The sequence below is a fragment of the Mixophyes fleayi genome, chromosome 12 (assembly GCF_038048845.1).
Source record: "Mixophyes fleayi isolate aMixFle1 chromosome 12, aMixFle1.hap1, whole genome shotgun sequence".
NCBI lineage: Eukaryota > Metazoa > Chordata > Amphibia > Anura > Limnodynastidae > Mixophyes > Mixophyes fleayi.
The window spans coordinates 28,807,426-28,828,657 of record NC_134413.1 but is presented as its reverse complement, the minus strand read 5'-3'; the positions used below and the strand labels follow the sequence as shown (position 1 = coordinate 28,828,657).

Below are 21,232 nucleotides of genomic sequence, written 5' to 3'. Positions count from 1 at the left end.
GTTTTACTGGGTGTCTGTATTTTCAGAATACCCAACAGTATTGAAATACTGATTTAATAACAGTGGGCCTGAGCCATTAAGGAACGCATACTGAGCGCATCGTGCAGTTGTTTTCAACGGCACGTAAATTGGCTCTGCATACTCCCGGAGTCAGCAAGGAACGGATCAAAAGACACGTGTGGTGTTGACTATGGGTGTAGGTTCACTTTGCTGTACTAGACCAGACACTGCAGGATGAGTACAATACGTATGTGGAATATGACATCTCAAATGAATGCACAGAAAAAAATATATATTAATCAATTAATGTTACCTGTCAATAATATATAGTCATTTATGATTAGAAGTTAAAAGTTTATAAGGAAAAAAAATATATATATTTTTTTCCGTTGAGAAACATTTATTAGGCTGTCCTTAATGTCTACTGTACATAAAACATTTTTACACTGTTGCTACTGATTGCAGACACATGTTATAGCATGCATACAATTCTGACCCAGGTCTTAGACTAGCCTCTTAGCTGGTACAAGAGATACGGCAGAAGAACAATGAACTTTCAGACATGCAGAGCTTCATTCCGAGGTGGCTATGTCCGCTTAAGTTTGGCACGCCCACATTGTGCATCGAGTACGGGCACGCGCCCCTTCCCCGCCCCGTTCACTCCTCAAAATCATAGACCGTCGTAACTGTCATTTGTATTGGCATACACAGCAGACTTGCTTTTGTTGATGGCCGAGTGTCCTCGTTCTCGGCATGCACAGAAGGGAACTGCGTACTACGCACAAACATCAGAGATACGTTCCTTAATGACTCAGTCCCAGTGTTGATATTAATCATGGTCATTTGTGAGTACATATTGTTAGCAATGTTAGTAGTAAATAGATAATGATGTTAATGATTAATGATGATAGAGGTGATGGGCCTGATTCATCCTGGAACGCAATGTGAATGTAATTTCCCTTTTTTTAAATCAACAGAAATGGCACAAACGTACGCCTGTATTCAAGTACAAGAGGATCTCAAGAAACTTTTCTATCTGAATACTCGTATAAGTATGCTCTGGCTATACAGTACTTGCCATGTGCAGAAAGACCGAACACACTGCAGGATAAATAAAAAGCATATGAGCAATATAAAGTGTCATCAGAATGCATGGAAACATTTTTTTTAAATACTGTACATTAACAACTCTTAATACTATAATCATTAATAAAAATTCTTTATAAACTTTATCATTTTTTTTTACATGAAATTCATCAGAATGTTTTTAATGCTTAATGTACATAAAATGCAACTTTACAGCCTCTCTTAGTTGCAAACACATGTTCTGCCATGCCTACGAGTCAGTCATCACTATAACTCAGCCCTTACACCTTTCCTGATGCTGAAACAAGAGATATGGCTAAAAAATACAGTTGTCTGAGATGCCCAGAGCTTGAATCAGATGAATGTGCGTGCCCTCGATCTTGACACACCCTTACAGTACATTATCTACGTGTGTATGCCCCCCATTACACCCCTCATATCGTGGCTGTTAGAAGTGTCATTCGCGTTTGGACTTGACTTGCATGCACTGGTGTTCACTGGCATAAAGTCCATTTTTGAGCATACACAGACCAGCTTAACAGAAGCTATAATGTATCTTCTACTGAATGTAGTAAGGATACTATAGGCCAGCAACAAGTTCTATCTACTATATAAAAGCCTAGTGGCGTGTGTCTGTGTGTGAAAAAAAAAAAAAACAAGCTGCAGCGCCACCTGCTGGGCGAAGTTATACACTGACCTACTAAATTCTTAGTATGTGTGGAAAAAAAAAACCTCAGAAAGGGCTGAAATTTGCTGCAGCGCCACCTGCTGGGCGGAGTTATACACTGACCTACTAAATTCTTAGTGTGTGTGGAAAAAAAAATTCAGAAAGGGCTGAAATTTGGTATACTAAGATGTTTTTAATTTATTAATTTAATTTGTTAATTGTTAAAAGTGTTTATAAAGATTTAAAAAAATATATATATATATATTTCTTGAAGGAGAAGTGACAGTTGGGAGTGGTTGGTGGTTGCCGGGGGTGACAGTGGGGAGTAATTGGTGGTTGCCGGGGGTGACAGAGCGAGAGGAGTGTGATACTCAGGACCGCTGAGAGAGATCCCTGTGTCTGGATAGACATCTGGATAGATGTGGCGATAAAGATGAAGGATGATGTGATGGAGAAAAATGATGAGGTGGTGACATGTGGACAAAACCACGTTAAAAAAAGGCGCTTACGTCGGGAAGTAACGCTCTTCCTCTGAGGAGGCCTGGCCTAGCCCCAAATGCATGACAAGAACCTTTTTAACACCTTAAGTAGCTTGATTTGACTAGAATGCATGAGTATCATGCATGGGTTAACTTGTAATCACATATGAAGCACTCCTACCGGGCTCAAACTAACGGCCAACTTAAAACATTAGCGAGTCCTGGGCAATGATCACGTTAGTAGGCATATACTTTACTTCTTTGCAAAACATGAGAGATAACTTTTCTGAATTCATTTTATTCTCAAGAGAGCAGTAAGTGACATAAAACTAATTAAGTTTCCCCAGGTATAAATTACATTGTAAGTGCTAAAAATACATTTGAATTTACTTGTCATTTAAACAAGTTTCCAAGTTTAGCCATGTCAGATATAATATGGTAATTTTAAGCAAATATATATCAACTATGTACTAAAAATTAAAAATAGTTTATTTCTTGTTTACCATTAGAATAAAAAAAAACAAAACAAAAAAAAAAACCAGCAACACATTCTAGAGTATTTTTATTTTTTACTAAAGTACATTTATAGATCTGGAATGCAAAAGACTAGGGGGTCAATTTATCAAGCTGCGAGTTTCGGGTTTGAAGACCAGAGATGTTGCCTATAGCAACCAATCAGATTCTAGCTATCATTTTGTGGAATGTACTAAATAAATGATGACTGGAATCTGATTGGTTCCTATAGGCAACATCTTCACTTTTAAAATCCGCCAGAAACTCGCAGCTTGATAAATTTACCCCCTGGAGAATTGTTGTAATACAATAATGGGGATATATTAAGTGTTAATAACAATTCTGAAAATTTAGTATGTAACTTTCAATAATATATTGTAGTGATTTTGTTTTAAAAACAAAATCTATAAAATAATAAAGTTAACAGTAAAACATCAAAATGTTCCTAAATCTATGTAATGTAGAATTAGAAAAATGAATGTCAGCCCTAATTGCTTGATGTACACATCTAGGCATGTACGAGTGTCAGGATGAGTGCCTAAATAGAATAATAAATATTAGGGCCGACAAAAATATCAAATTGATAATAGAAGTGAACATGATTTTCCCTCAGATAAAAGTTTTTTCTTCCTTTAAAACTTTTGGTCAATTAGCCCAGTTGGAGGTAATTGGGTTCAGCAGACATTCTATCAGGAAGCTAATTAACATATGTAGACTACAGCCACAGCCATGTATTGTATTTGATCCTGTTTTCTATTTAGATTAAATGGTCTAATAAGGCAGTGTAAAAATGAAGTAACCACTAAGTGTAAATTAGGGAAGGCTGAAGGCTAGTTGAGAACCTTGTAGAAAAATGCAAAACATGAAGGCTATCTGTGCAGGTATATAGAAATATGAACTTCAAAGAACATGCCTTCATATTTCATATTTTGGGAAATCAGAGTGCCACTTCAAAAGCCGCACAAGGTTTGTATAGTAGAAATACCAACTATACAGGGAACAGCCATAGTCACTTTTCTTTCGGAATGAGATATGATATTGTTGTAATTCTATCATTTGGTATTTCTGGGAGGTTATGTCTGGTTTATTGAAGGGGGAGTTATGTCTCTGGGATATATTTGAGCAAAGTTTAAGAAAGGTCAAAATTTTAATAATAGTTTTGAGCAAACCATAGTTGACACCCAGGCGACATTTCCACCCCCACAATCAGAATGCCGTCCCATTCGGCTTGCTTAAAAAGTCTGTTTGTGAAGGGACGAATTGTCAGACTTTTGGGAAATTAATCAACATTGATAAGTTGTCCATCTTCCAAGCCGCTTTCCCTTTGCGCAGATTATACAACTCGTATGTAAGTTTGTATTCTGAATCTTTGTCCTTTTATTTTTAAATCTGTTTTGCCTAAAATTTGTCACCTTTTATTAATTGCTTTTAGAACCTGTAAGCATTGTACTTTTTTACATTTTAAATCCAAAAATGTAATAAGTACTGTCCTTATTGCTCTAAAAGAATTCACTGCTTGTTTAGACGAGGTTGAGTGCTTGGCTGTGTTAACCCTTTAAATATCTGTGTGGGAAGTGTTAACTATTTTCGCTACCAGCGTGCAAATAGGTAATTAAATCATAGGTGTTCTATGGGTCTTATACATAGATGGTGGCAGTTGTGCAGAGTTGTTGAAGTGTGCACATGTGTGGGGAAAGGGACCAGTTAAGTCTGTAGCCTAATGGATACGTGAGAGTGAGATTGAGACTGGAATCCTGTGTGTCCCCTTATAATTAACTTCCAAGACACGAGTGCGCAGAGTGCGGTTTGTGACAGGTTAAGGTGGTCAGGAGTGGTGTTCTGACAGAATAGAGGTGATATATTATTTGACTGTTTGAATATAGGATATTAAATCAGGGAGCTGATAGAGATGGCTGTCATTGACAATGAGTTAATAAAAATTAGAATTAAAACAGATGACAGTTTGTTTTCTGCTTTAACTGCAAGGCATACAACTAAACAGCTAAAAGTCCTAAAACATTTTTTGGGCTGTCAAAAAGCTGCTTAAGGAGCACTGGGAAAATTCCAGCTTTAGCTTGTAACCAAATTGAATGTCAAATGCATTTGAAATTGATGAATATTTCCCGATGGATGATCATAAACTGGGACATCTCGTCGAGCAGAAGTATAAAAAAGTGACAAAGATTTCAGTAAAGATGATTATGTAATTTAATAAGGAACACTCCCATGTCACCATGTAATATTAATAAGAATAATCACAACATGCTTCCTTTTTCTTATTCTTGCAAATATAAAACACTGAATATTTGTTGATACTGTTGCCAATGGACACAACGATGCTGAGGATTGAAAACACACATAAAACAAGACTGTTTTAGAATATACTGAACTAACAATTCTATTTACCTGTTGGACTCACTGAACTCAACTGTCATTGTTGTTGTCATCCATGATCAGTTGCTGGACCAGAGAGCTCAACTATGATTGCTGTTGCCTCACCTGTTTGGCTGCTGGTCCAGCAGCGAAGTGGGGATGGCAACAGAAATCACAGTTGAGCTCAGTGTGCAGGTAAACAGATATGGAAATAGCAATGACAGCTGAGTGGAGTGAAACAGGAAAGTGGAGATGGCAAAAGCAAAGACAGTTGAAGCCAGTGAGACCAGCAGCCAAACTGATAAGACGCCTAAATACTCTCTACCCCATCCACTTCTTATTTTCACTAAAACAACTACTCTCCATTGACTACCCTGTCCTGCCCTGACCATCCTGCCTTTTTCTACAACGTTACACTCACTCAGCCCTATACAATGCAGCTTCAGCTATCACAAATAGTCTCCAACATCCAAACCTCAACCAGGGTACAACACCAGAATGCCCCCACAATGCCGAGTGCCACTGAAAGAAATCTCGCTCCTATGGTGACTTTCTCAGCTATAAATCCATCCTTTCATCTTATAACACTGCCATTTTACTTGCCATACCAACAAACTTAAAAGTTTAATAATTAGTAATAGCCACCAAGTGTTCTAACCCCCATCATTTCTTTTCCACCCTTTTCAACTTCAACTTTCTTCTCTCCCCCATTCCCCCCTCACTGCCCATGATTTTGCCACCTACTTCAAGGACAAAACCAGTACCATTCAACAATATATTTTCTCATGCCAAATCCTGCACACAACCCCCTTTACCTACACTCCAAGTTAACCCTTAGTACATTCTCTCTAACTAAAGATGAAGTTTCTGTACTAATCTCATTATCTCACTATACATCTTGCCCCTTGACCCTATTCCCTCCCAACTTCCCTGCACTCTCTCCACTCCCCCTGCAAGCCCACCTCTAGCTCACCTCTTCACCCTGTCACTAGCACTGGCTTACTTCCATCCACCTTTTAACATGTGTTCATCTCAACAATACTAAAAACAATCACTTAAACCAGACACTATCCAACTACCGCCATATTTCTCTGCTCCCCTTTGCCTCCAAACTAATTGAGCGACTTGTGTACAACCACCTATCTCTCTTTCTTCTACATCTGTTCACTCTCACTCTATTCTCAACCTTCTGCAATCGGGATACCACCCCAAACATTCTACTGAGACAGTGTCACGACTACCGGTTATAGTCATAAGCTTGTACAAAAGGTGGTAGAGGTCTTCACCTTTAGCAGTCTTTCCCATAGAGCTTGATGTGCACACAGTTACTCAGATGCCCCCCAGGTTTTATGCTCTTCATAGTACAAGCTTACGGTTTAAACCGTAGCACAGCAAGGTAATGGCAGCACAAGGCAAACGAAGCCAGGGACAGACCGAGGTCAAAAGAACATGAGCATGAGCAAGCAGCAAAGTGGGGTCCAGGCAAAGGGTCAGCTACGGCAGAAAGACAGGATATCCGAATCACAGGCAGAAGTCAGGGTCACCAGCGTAGAATCACAATCCAATAAACAAGCCAAAGGTCATACACAGAAAGTTCTATCCAGGAGTACAGGAGTACAGGAGAACAGGAATACAGACCAACAGCAGGTCAGCAGCCAGGAAACTGAACGCTATAACTGGCAGGGAGGCTAAGCCCTCCCTGCCTTAAGTACTGAAAATGACCAATCAGGAGCAAGCTCCATAAACAGACAATAAGCCCCAGCTGTGGTATGGGTAAATTGCACATGCGTCCAAGCAACAGCTTGCCGGGTCGCAGCGCTAACTACATTGATTACTTACACACACGCCCGACTGTGTCTGTCTGCCAGGATGCGTCAGTGGCTGGAGGAGCGTCCAACCGTTGCCCTGGAAACAGCCGGGTAGAGGCGGAATTGAGGTCACTATCATCATGAAGACGGCTGGGACGAGGGGCAGTGAGAAGAAGGAGCCGCGGCGGCTCGTAACAGACAGCCCTCACAAATGTGATCTCCATACTCATCCTCCAGGACCACTCTTCAACTTTCTACATTGTTGATCACCCTCCTCCTGCACAGCCTTCCCTCAATTGGCTTTCATGGCACAGTTCTTTCCTGGCTCATTTACTACCAAACCACTCCTTTAGTGTCTCCTCTGGCACATCCTCACTTTTACCAACTACACTGATGATACCTAAATCTACCTCTCCTCCCTAACCGCTCACCTTCTGTACTACCCCATGTAACCAATGGTCTGTCTACTATTTCCATATGGGTGTCCCAACACTACCTAAAGCTCAACAAAACAGATCTTGTCTTTTCTCAAATCGTCAGTGCCATCAACTCCACAATATCATGTTTCCCAAGCCCGCCTCTTTGGTGTCACATAGTTGACTCTGCCCTCTGCTTTATTCCTCACATCAAGTTTCTATCCAGTCCTGTTGCCTACACCTTATAAATATTGGCAGAATATGCCTTTTTCTTATCCAAGATGCTACCAAAATTCTTATGCACTCTGTCTTCATCTTCCACCTTGACTACTGCAACCTACTCCTATTTGTCATTGCCCTCAACCATCTATCCCTGCTTCAACCCACCTTAAATGCCACAGAAACACTGGTCTTCTTCTCTCACCTCTCTATCTCTGACACACCACTAAGCAAATGCCTACATTAGATCCTGTCATTACAAAGCCCTCAACAACTCCACCCCTTCATACATCACAAATCACAACATAAATCTCATCTAAAAAAACACTCTTTCCCGACCTCTTAGATCTACTTTGGACCTGCGGCTCGCCCACGGTAACAGCCACTCACTCCCACCTACAAGACTTCTTAAGTGCCACTACCCACTTATACAGTTCTCTACAATGCCCGATCAGTCTTTCCCACATCCTTCAAATCTTTAAGTGCTTATCTGAAAAGCCATTTATTTATTACATCTTACCCTACTCCCACCTATACTACTCACATTAAAGCACCTTCACAACTATCCCAATCTCCACTCTTAGCCACAATCACTCATCTTGCTGCAACTTTGTCATCTTACAATTACAGTAGAATGTAAGCCCTCTCATGAGCAGGACCCTTCCTATCATTTTGTTATGCTTAGCCCTCATCCAAGATAGCCATGACGGTTTCATGAAGATTTCATCTTTGATATCTGTTATGAACCTGCCCTTAGAATATCCCTTATCCAAGATGGCCAGGACTGTCTCATGAAGATTACATCTTGGATATCATTTCTTGTTTGGCCATAAAAAAGATACTCCCTGTTTACAGTCTTTGTTTGTGTATTGTGTTTAAATCTGAACTAGATGCTTTCACAGAACTTTGCTCCCTTGGTGAATTGAATTGCAGTCATTTGATACTTGCACTGGACATTTATCTGCCTTGATATTATTGACTTTGCTTGTTGGTTACTTTAGATTTGTAAATTTAAATAAATACTGTTTACCTCAGAACTACCTGGCTATTGGACTTCCATTTGTGATACCAGAAGTATGACACCTTTGTTTTCAAGTGTGCATTTATTTTATTGGATTGTATCTCCTATTTTATGTATGTCCTGTTACGCTGTGGTGCCTTACAAATCAATGATAATAATAATATTAGCAATTATAATGGTGAATCATCACAACATATGCTTTATGGACCATCAATAACCTAATAATAGAAGGGAAAGATGTGCTTGAAACAAAGTTTGCTTATAAGAACATTAATCATCAACAAATCTAGTAAAATATAGGCATAAACATTAACAGTTACTGCATCTTTTATTGTTTCAATACTGTAGCCCCAGAAATAACATATGTAGGTACTTGTTGTCATCACCAAACTGTCCTTTTGCAGTATGTCTCAAGGACTCAACCTAACACCTGGATTTATGACCCACTACATGGGCACACTTCACACCCCACAGCAAAGTGACTCCAGGGGATAAATGTATCATACTCAGGTTTTTTCAACTCGCAGGGAATCGGCGAGTTGACTGCTAAAATTTAAAGCGGCGCTGGCTTGTAAAGGCAAGCGCTGCCTTTACAAGTCAGCGCCGCTTTAAATTTTAGCTGTCAACTCGCCGATTACCGGCGAGTTGAAAAAAACGGGGTATGATACATTTACCCCCAGATCTCTGAACTCTTAGGACTTTTACTCCCATCTTCCATCCCTAACGAAAACCTCCATTTTATTACTTTAGTTTATCTTTATGATGTATTCCCCCACCCCTGTACAAATTTCTTGATGTAACATCTCTTAAATGTTGTGCCCTTTTCTCAGTCATTCATTTATAATCTTGCCTGAGGAAGGGGCCTCTGTGCTCTGAAAGCTAACAAATATAAAAATTTATTTTGGTTATCCAATAAAGGTAACACTCCTATAGATAAAGCATAGTATGGCATTCAGTAAAAGAAGGCAAATACAATACAATCCACACAAATCTACAAATTAGGCTAAATGAAAAGTAACCTGTTTATCATGTAACAAACCAGTAGGAGATTGTACAGTGATTAACCCTACTACAGTTGTTTAATACCAAATAAGCAAAATAAAAACCTGACCTAAACATGTTTCATGTAAGTGATTTTGAATTTATATGTGTACTGTCCCAATTACTTAGACCTTAGTTAATGGGGCCATTTTGATTAAAGGTGTTTTCAAGGTACCCAAGTAGAATATTATATGCCTTTCTAATAGGATAACTGGGTTTTCTCCCATGTGTTTTGGATGGCCTCATTGTAAAGTCATAACTATCTGTTAATTTCCATAATAAAAACGTATTTAAAAAGAATATGCAAAATTTGCAAGTGTTTGAAGTGTTGGATCTTCTGTGTCATTACTTTTAACATAATTTCTTAATTTACTTTTAGAACAAATGAAGAGAGGCACTCTGAGTCAGAGGTAACCTTGAATTAAGTTATTTTAAGCAACCTGACACTTTTCTTTTCGTTTTTACTTCATTAATACGAAGCTAAATTGGATGCTTAGCTTTAATGTCATTCTTGTGTCAGAATTTCTATACCAGCTGTCATTAGACCTCAGGAGTTGTAAAATATTTTACATGTCTAAAGATACTGAAATATCCTAAATATGTCAATTATCTCCCGTAGAAGGTATAGCATTGTAATTTGATTTAGAGAGAAGATGGAAATATTCATTTACAAAACTCTATGTCCAGAATATAATAAAGATAACATACAATGTATTACATAAGAACAGCTTCCATATATTTAGTTTAATTACCATACAGTTCAAAATCAGGGCATAAACTAGCACTGACATTTAAAGCTTATTTTTTTCTACTTATTTTTAAATCCAGACAATTTTTTAGTTACAGACGCTGGATCCGTTTATGAAATATCACAAAACTAATCTCTACGAAGCTTCAGAAGCCAAAAAAGAAATGCAACACTGAAGTATATTCCTAATCTGGGTGTTAATGGAGTCATGCTACCCCAAATGTTTCCGGTTTTTATGAACATAAAAAAATCAAACATTTCTTAAATGTGTAATCTTCCTTTATTTTATTTTCTCTATCAACGTAGATTTATGTAACTGCAACTTGATACAGTAGTCCAAAATGAGAATTATAGAGATTTAATTCTGTATTTGATATATTTGTTGTAGCAATTGTTTCAGTTGTAGTGGCATACAGTAATTACCAGTGATTTATTAGCCGAGAACTTGAAGAATACAGGATTATTGGAAAAAGAAGAGTAGCCTTATTGGATGCAATGGGGATCTACGACTACATCAAACCGATTGTAAAGTGGTGATTTGCTAAACTGTGATTTGCAGCCTTTTAACCGGTGGTTTGGCCTTCAGTAAATCCGTCGATTTTAAAGCCACTGGAAAAAAAACACAGAAAACTGCCGTTTTCTTCAAACCACCCTTTAGTAATTCTAACCCCAAGAGTGACATCAAACATCATACCACCAAGACAACCTAAACATTAGTTAGATATGAACTTTTCAGTGCAAATTTCCTCTATTTCTAAATGGACTGATGATTTGCCAGTTCATATGCTCCCCTCCTATTTCAAAGCAGGAAGAGATCAGGGCTGACCAAATATGTTACATAAATAGCTGCAATCCCAAACAAACCCAGTAAAATAATTAAAACTGTTGAATATTGGTATATGTAATTCATTTTAGTCTCAATGTGATTAGGGATAATTTTAAGATTTAGAATAATCAATCTTGAGAGAGAGAGAGAAAGAGAGAGAGAGAGAGATAGAGAGAGAGATACATATATACACAGGTTTGCTGAACCATTTCACTGTTTATTAGCAGTTGTCAGGATGGGTAATCAGTTTCAGCAATGGTACAGCAGTCATATCCAGCAAAAGTATCCAAAATCTCCCACCACTTACCGTATTTCCCCAAGTATAAGACGCACCCATGTATAAGACGCACCTTAATTTTTGGGGCCCAAAATTAAAAAAAAGATGCATTACCGTACATAAAGACTGACAGCTCCGAGACTGTGGGAGGCGCCAGAAGGACCTTATGGTCCTTTTGCCAATCAGCGGGGACACGCTGTTCCATTCAGCCAGCGGGGACACGCTGTTCAACACAGCCAGCGGGGACAAGCTGTTCAACACAGCCAGCGGGGACAAGCTGTTCAACATAGCCAGCGGGGACACGCTGTTCAACACAGCCAGCGGGGACAAGCTGTTCTCCTCTCTCACACCAGGTGCCGACTTCTTCATTGAGGTAAGTAGCGCTTGCAGTGTATAAGACGCACCTTTTTTTTAGACCCAAAATTTGGGGGAAAAAGGTGCGTCTTATACATGGGGAAATACGGTACATCTGGCTAAACAATAGTTCCCTGACTACTAGCCGGCCACTTACTGGCATCGGTGGTCCCACCCACAAATACACACAGTGTCTTTATACTGCACCCAAGCACTACAAACAAATCACAGCAAAACAAACCAATTACATCCATGTGGAACACCTGTATGTGTATGTGCTGAAAAAGGATCCCAGGAAAAATGTAACCCTGTTTGCAGCCCACTGCTGAAGACTAGCTGTGTTTTTACCTATTTCCTTATAGGGGAACTGTGACAAATATGCCTCAATGTATATATATGAATATGGGTGGGGTACGGAATAATGGTAATGATTATTCCGACAAGACTTACCCCAAGGTCTTTACAGCAAACGGCTCCTTCCCAACCAGGCTCCAGGACGACTGATCACGACGAATGAAGAAGCCATCACTGGCGCCCGCAATGCTGTTATCGGTGTTGATAAGGGGGTAATGTAAGTATGCTGTACATTGTCCATGCCCACATACATACATTACCCCCTTAACAGCACCCATAACAGCTGCGCAGGTGCCAGTAACGTCATCAAGTCTCGCCGACTTCTTCATTTGTCGCGATGCCTTGCAGTGAGTTGTCACATCAGCCGTCCTGGAGCCTGGTCGGGAAGGAGCCGTTCGCTGTGAAGAAGTCGGGGTAGTCGGCATGCATATGCTGGCTACCCATGATATATATATCTATATATATCTTTTGAATGAGAATTTGTGATGAAATTACACATTTCCTTAATTCTGTGACATTACTGAAATTAATATACAATTGTGTGTGTCTGGGTTCACACCTATTGAATGCTATTTCCCCTGCTCTGCATTCACCAGACATTGAACTCTAACATAAAGCATACTTCCCAACATGTCTGGGGGCATTTCCACATCCAAAAGGGGGTGTGACCACTGCTCAATGGGGCGTGGCCACTAAAGCTGCAAAGTTGCCTATTAGATAACTCCTTTCCCCCAACATTTCCACCCTCAGGACAAACATGTTCCCGGGCGGAACAGCAGGACAATGCCCTAAAATTGGGACTGTTCTGCTATAATCAGCAAAGGTGGAAGGTATGATCCAGGGAAATATATGTGTCCACAGTGACCATTTATATTTATGGTTTAGGTAAGATATATATTTACTGCTGCTCACAATGACCCACACAGGGATGTAACATTCGGGAATTGTATAGCAAAACTGTTATACATAAATGACATAGAATCACCTTAAATCATATCACATGGATTTGAGAATGGCAGGGGTTGTGCAATAGAGAGAACGAATGTTTTGTTCTAAGCAACTATCTTCCTATAATTTTAACATATGAAAATAACTTAATAATCACTAAAATATCATTATAGGCATCACAGCTTGTTTTCACCACTGCAAAGGGATTCCCTTTCTGCCACCTCAAGTGTATTCGGATGGAGATGACACGTAAGATGATAATATTTACACTTTAAATTATGTGTTAATTGCATTTGTTAGCAGGCTGTACTTAAACATTTAGAATGAGCAAGAATGAGGAAGAGGTATACATGAGATCCTTTATTGATTGTGCTGTAAAAATAATAATGCATTACAAGTGCATTCAAGCATAAAGCTCATAGAGATACTAACATATTGTTTGTAATGTGTCATACTTTTACATAGGGTATTATCAGTTTTACAAAATTAAATGTTTTATCAAGGTTTTCTCTGTTTTATTGATTTCACTGTGAATATTTAATTTAAGTTGTATCTTGCTTTTGTTTTGTGACCCGTCATAGTAAAGCTTAATAAATGGCTCTTGTTTATTTTTATACTAGGTTATAGTATACAGCAGTATACAGCAGTTACGTCTCACCTGGTGATAGCTCTTGTCCTGTTCACACAATGGGGATTGCCGCAGGAGCTGACAAAACTATCAGCTAATTAGTCATTATACAATTGACTACCTTTCAAAGAATAGTAAAAACTGAGCACAACACTTTCTCTACATTAAACAAAATACCTGTACATGTACGCAAAAAAGCAGTATATCTACCCAAAATAGATAGCACCTTTAGTTTGCCACAAGCATCAGCCCTACCATCTGGCCTGGACAGCAATCGGCAGGATCAGTTTCGAAACTGGCATATATGCAAGAGTCCAGACTGCTCAGATCAGTAATGTAGTAGCCTGTTAGTGCAGTCAGCATATGAGCAATTTAAAAAAAAAAAAAGTTTTTTGAAATCCCCATATTTCGGTCATCAAGTTGCAAAAAAAAGTACACAAGGATGCATAACTTAAGCTCTTCATCAAAAGATAAAGGGCCCCTTCATCCCTGAACCCAAGACCAAAAGGTACCTGGGGCAAGATTCTTTGGACAACCTTTTCCGCAAGGCTAGGTTGGGGCCTTTTTTACCCGGGGGTCTGCCAAAGTTTTCCTTAGGGCACAGAATCTTCAGCCCCCCTCCACAGAAGGGAGGACCTCAGAGGTTTCAGGGTCGGGGGAACCTCACAGTCACACCACAGCTCTTAGATTGTGTGGAGGAGCCCATAAGGGTCACCACACCCCACCAAATCCATGAAAAAAAAGACAAAAAAAAGTAAGTGGAGATGACAAACAAAGAGATGAATAAATAAATAAATTAGTGCCAAATGTGTACGGCCCCAGCCTAATGGCTGGGCTATTGCAAACATTTATCCGGCCCTCCCAAAAGGCTAGGGCAAATGAGGATAAGCGCAACAAAAGAAATGTTGACAAAAATGTGTTCCGTGGCTTACTCCCTCAGTGGGTTTCCCATCCCCCAGTGGTTTTCTGGCATCCCTGGGTGCCACACCAGGTGCACATAGATCCTTGGCTTTCTAAGGTGCCTCAGCCCCAGGCCAGAGGACCAAGGTAGCCTGTTCATGATAAGAGGGGTCACTACTCAATCATACGACAGTACTAGAAGCATCACTCAGGAAGACTGTGGTCAAATGTTGACTGAATTTTAAGATGTCTAAATGGATCAGATTATTTATATGCACGCCAATCATCCTAGCATCACACAGGCAGTGATATTGACCTCTTACCAATATTGATAGCAATACTGATGTTTGCTTGGCCTGTATAATTACTTCTTCTAAAGTATGTTTAAATATAAATAATAGCAACATTTAATGATTATGTCTCTTTTAAAAGTCTAAAATCACTGAAAGACCAATGGCATTTCATTATTCATTAATACTTCACTTAAGCTAATTAATATATTCATAATTATATCACCCAGTGGATAACCATAAGGATATGTATGTGATCTTACATTTGCTTAGTCCATAAAAGTCACCATATTGCTCTATTTGACTGCCGGATACTAGAAGACAACAAAATTAAACTAATTCCACTAATTCTGGTAACCTGGGTGCATCATAAAATTAAATTCTAGGAAAATAAAAGTTCAGCTACAGATTAGCAATAGGATAAGACATAACTGTCCTGGGAAACACCAGGGGGTAAATGTATCAAGCTGAGAGATTTCTGGCAGGTTTGAAAAACCAATTAGATTCTAGCTGCCATTTATTGAGTACATTCTACAAAATGAAAGCTAGAATCTGATTGGTTGTTATAGGCAACATCTCCACTTTTCAAACCCGCCAGAAAACTCTCAGCTTGATACATTTACCCCCAGATGTTTACAGATTTCTCTCTGTGAGCAAATCTGAAGCTGGAACATCCAGTCATAGTATAAGTAGTTATATTCATGGGTGGACCAATATTATTATTACTGTTTTAATCTTTTCATTAAAAAGTACTGAAGCTAACAGGTATTAACAGGACTCTCCATTTAAAAACAAATGCAATATATGGTTTACCTGTGGGAAGTGCATAGTAAGAAAGTAGAACCACTAGTAGTAGGACAAAGTGTATTGCCACTCAAGAAAATGTTACCATTTTTAACATCATCATCATCATCATCATCATTTATTTATATAGCGCCACTAATTCCGCAGCGCTGTACAGAGAACTCATTCACATCAGTCCCTGCCCCATTGGAGCTTACAGTCTAAATTCCCTACTATAGACACACACTCACACACAGAGACAGACAGACAGAGAGGGAGAGACTAGGGTCAATTTTTTTTTTTTTTTTTTGTACACCAGGGTTTCCCAAACCCAGTCCTCAGGGCTCCCCAACAGAGCAGGTTTTCCGGATCCCATGTGACATAATTAGGACCACCTGTGGATCTTTTACAATGTGTCAGTCAGTAATGAATACACCTGTGCTCCAGCAAGGAGATATGGAAAACCTGCACTGTTGGGGAGCCCTGAGGACTGGGTTTGGGAAACCCTGATGTACACAGTACATTCATACAGACACAGACTTTTAACCAGACAGGGTTAGGGGAGAGAGTGTCTCATTTAGTAGTCATCTCAGTCTGAGTAATGAGTGTGACAAAGAGTTCAGCGAAAATAACCACTTGGTCAGTTTAACAATGATTCAAATTCTCCCTGTCTATTCCACACACTGATTGTTACTTTACTAATTATGCCACCACCAAGGTTTTTTTCTGAAGAGCTGACACACTTACTCAGAAAGCCTTTGGTTCTCACTGTATCTAAAGAAATCTCTCACAATTTCCTTTAATCAGGATCATAAACTAAATGATCTCCCCTGACCAAGAGTTATCATAAACCAAATGATCGCCTCTGTTTCAGCTATGTAGCATTCTAATACCAAGCTATGTCTGACACATGAATTCGTAAGAACACAGAGACATACACTTATTAAGTGTAATTTAATATGGAAAAGAAATGCTTAAGATGAAAAACAATTAACAAAAATTACATACAAAGATATACTATAATAGTTTCTTGTAAAATAAAAAGGATTAAAAACAGAAAAATTGTGCATTCACAAATGATCAGATTTCTGTCTGCTAGGAGAGAATGAACACTGGAACGAACACTTATTAATCAGAAACGGACTTCCAAAAGTGAACAAAAACTGTTAGATTCATAGGACATTTTAAACATGCTTCAGGTGCCCACCCCCCTTCCACTGTAATGTCAAAATTAGAAAGTCTGTGTTTTAGGCTTTCAAACACCTTCCAAGTCAGGGTTTCTGTATACTAATACTTGTCTGCATGCCCTACAAAGATATATGCTTCCACACAACATCTCATAAGTTTCCCTTTATTTACATACCAGACATGTCTCTTGTGAGTATGATATTTGAGAAAATATGATATTTACCTGTGTCCTTATTTCCCTTCAATCAAACTTATCCCAGCTGCTCAGCCTGTGTCACCCAGGTGAGATATCACAGAAGCTATGTGAGATATCACAGAACCACAAAGAATGTGAGGGGTCTGTTTTTGGATATTATTTATGTTATTGATAAAACCTTAAAAAAAGGTTTTAGCTTTTATGACCTGTGCCATAAATTGGTATTAGGCACTCATCTGTAGCTACATCTCTGGATATCTCGATCCATGAATACCCAATGGGTAGAAGAATTTAGAGACAATTGAAGAGATAACATGGAATTTATTCTCTCCTTCTCAGGTTTTAACCCATTATTGGAAACAGTATTCCTTTAAGCCACACCAAGCTAACACTATGATTTAAACCACAAAAACCTGTTTGCAGTTTTATATGTGTTGTAAGTACTTTGGATATGACAGTGAGTAATACTTCTTTACTATGGTAAGTACTACCTCTACTGCTTTAAGTGGCTACAGGACGGTCTATTCCTGTAAAAGTTCCAATGCGTTGACTGACTACAGGTTGGTTGAGCCCAAGACTGAATGCTCAATTTGCATATAAGTTGTCCCAGCCACTTTTATTCTACTGGACTGATAGTTTGTCTATAATTTGGTTATAGTCCTGGACACTTCAAAGTCACTTAAATATGTGCAAAGAAATGGAATACAATTATGTTGTCACACTCATGTAAACAAAGCCTAACAAAACATAAAAAGAACACTTTGAAATAACAGTAATTAGGTAATTTTTTTTTAATTGAAAGCCTTAAGCGTGCTTTCTTCTCGTGTGCACGAAAAAATAAGTGAGGAACTCAAATAAAAAACGTGTACAGGGTTGCGGTTCAGACCCTCCTCAAAAGAGTAAGGGTCCCTTTATCCCAGACCAACGGATCCATAAGGACCCTTAAGGGGCAAAGGTCTTCAAAGCCCCTTTGCCGCAAGGCTAGGGGGGTCCCTTTTGCCAAGGGTTCTGCCAGAGCTTCCCCCTTGGCACCGAATCTTCTGCCTCCACCAAAAGGGGAGACCTCAGAGGGGTTTAGGGAAGTGGGAGCCACTGGGACCACACCACCCCCCCCTAGATCTTCAGGGGATCGGACCCATAAAGGCTACCGCACTCCCATTCAATCCAAGTGAGAAAAAAAACATTAAAAAAAAGTCAAAGTAACAAACAGTGAGAAAATAAATAGTGCCGTGCAAAACAGCCCCAGCCTTTCGGCCGAGATGTCAAAAATTATTCCTGCCTAGCCAAAAGGCCGAGGCAAGGAAGAGTGGTAGCTGAACGTGAGGTTCCTGCAAAGTGCCATCATGTCAAGTGAGGGTGACCAATCCCCAAGTGAGTTCCGGCACTCTTGGGTCACCACTCCAGGGGCACTATCTCAAGACTTTCAAACTACCGGCCTTCTGGCCAGACCAAGCTTTCCCATGGCCCTTTCAGGTGCAGGAATTCCCTACTTGGACAGGTACTCACTTGATCTTAAGGCCGAGAAGCGATTAGGTAATTATGTGATGTGAATTTTGTGCTCCAAAAACGGGTGATGTCATATATGTTGGCTGCTGTTGTTTACTAGGCACATATAGACTTAATTGCAGGAAACAGCAAATGGTGAATCTGGTCTCTGTTAAGGAGACCAGAAAACGATTGATGTCCAAAGAGATTTACTTAATATAACAGACTAAAATTTGTCTAGAAATATATTTCTAGGATATAGAAATTGTCAGCACTGTACAAGAAATATCTCTGTTTAAAATCAATTTCAAACTACTGTAGGAATGAATGTTGTTTATCTAGCTATCCCATCCAGTAAGTAAAAATGACCTAAGTAATTGAGCTCATTAAAATGTGGTTACTACCTCCCCAGCCATCGGAATGTATTTATTTTCCATTATTTCATGGAGTTCCGCTGTAATGCGTCATTGAATATACAACAGTCTTCAATACAATTGTATCGTTCAATCACCTTTTTTTTAGGAGACATAATTAAGGAGGCAGAGGCTAACAGGCTTTTATGATGCTGAAAATAGCCACTCCAACATGCAAGTGCTTTACTCTTTTATTCATTTTTTACATAGCAAATACAGTTTGTATGCAGCACTGTATAAAAATTTGCTCGATCACACAATGGAAGATAAGGAGTGATTTGTCCAACACCACAAGGTGCTAATGTTATGAGTAATACCATAATTGCATCAAGCATCATATTGTGATTGTTATATAGTCACAATCTTTATTGCTGAACTTCTACCTCTCTTCCTCTAGATAAGACCTCAGAGAAGAAGAACCTATTGTTATCGCAACCAGTGTGGCATAAACTTATAGAACTTAGTAGAAGAGGTCTTCACCTTTAGCAGCCGCCTTTCCCGTAGGGACTAGTTATGCTCACAGGTACTCAGATGCCCCCAGGACTTACACTCAGTGTAGTACAAGCTTATGTTCACACGGCAGCACACAGGTACAGGAGGTAATACACAGAGAAGAGACAGGGCAGAGATCTGCGGACTGGACAGAGCATTGGTGGAGACGTCAGGCACAAGCAAGGTCTGGGTCACAGGCAATGGTTCAGAGTCCAGGAACAGGCAGAGGTCATACACAGAGAAATCAATCCAAGGTTCAACACCAAAATACCACAGGAGCAGGTAGCACTACTGAGACAGGACGCTATAACCGGCAGTGAGGCTCAGTACTCACTGCCTTAATTGCAAGAAGTAGCCAATCAGGGCTGAGCCCTGATATCACCCCCAGGCACTTGATAATTAATTGCTGGGAAGTGGGGGGTTCCTGCGCATGAGCCCGGCTGCACTGTGTTGCCGGGGCGTGTATACCTGAGCGATCAGCGTCCGGCCGTTGCCATAGCATAGGTGGACCGGAAGTGACGTCCCAGTCAAGGAGACGGCCGGGATGCCAGGAGGAGGAAGTAAGGAGTCACGGCGGTGCCCGCGGCCGCCGCATCTCCTAACACCTGTCCTTAGTTTTACTGGATGGTACAGTATGTGCAGACAAATATAATACCTCTTATCCACAGTGTGGGGATTAAAAGGAAAACAAATATATATAGTATATATTTAGAATTTCTGTATGCACTCTGACTATTTCTGACTGTTCTGACATGATCTCTCCAGTCAGACTCTCAATCAAACGCCGGAGTTACTAAGGTAATATGAAACTCCTGTGAAGTTCAGTGGAAGACAGCAAGGACAAACTAAAGTTTTATCAATATTACCAAATAAAGCAAATACTTTGTAATAAAAACATACTAAAAGATCAATTATTTAAAAGTAAAACACTTACAAGTGAAATATTTAATCAAACTATATATTGAAGTATTACACTTATAAGCAAATGTAATGATCCCGGAAGTCCACATTTCAGTCATGGCTTCAACAGCTTAGACAAAAGAATTAAAGTCAGCGCTGAAACTCTTCTTCAGCTATCAATACTTCAAGACTTTGTACTGTTTACTGACAGATAAGTTTGATGTTAAACGATCAATCAATAAACAGCTTCCGGAGTGTAATTATATATATATATATATATATATATATATATATATATATATATATATTATTAATTATTATTAATATTTATTTATAAGGCGCTACAAGGCATCCGCAGCGCCGTACAGAGACAAACAAAATCACAATACAATGGGAGACAGCACAGTACAGTAAACACAGCAACTCAGTACGCTCAATGCACAGCTAGAGAGGGCGGGGAAGGGGGAGGGAGGATCCGAAAATGACGGGGCCCAAGAAGGGGGGCGTGGAAGACAGGGAGACCCCCAGGGGGGAGGAGGGAGCGAAAGTGGATGTGGGGTGGAGGACCTTTGAGGAGGAGGGCTAAGTAGCTGGAGAGCAGAATATATATATATATATATATATATATACATACACACATACAAATATACACAAGTAGATGTTGAAACATTGTTGACAAGTAAAGAAAAGAACAATTGAATTCTTGTATAAAACAATGGGGAAAAAAACAGTTTGTGAAAAGTCTTCTTGGGTGGGAGGGAAAAGGAATTAAGGTCAGGATCAATGTCATATAAGGCTGGTAGTGGAGCTCTGTGATAAGAAATGCC

General features: G+C 39.4%; 1 protein-coding gene and 1 long non-coding RNA gene across 3 annotated transcripts in view; one reads left to right on the top strand and one right to left on the bottom strand.

The window, feature by feature from the left end:
- The window catches only part of RGS6 (regulator of G protein signaling 6), a 321,463-nt gene that overhangs the window by 165,525 nt on the left and 134,706 nt on the right, over positions 1-21,232 (bottom strand). The window lies entirely within an intron of this gene.
- Positions 2,132-10,523, top strand: LOC142108595 (uncharacterized). The gene is made up of 3 exons (XR_012680176.1): positions 2,132-2,219; positions 10,003-10,033; positions 10,452-10,523. It is a non-coding gene; the product is annotated as an uncharacterized LOC142108595 (long non-coding RNA).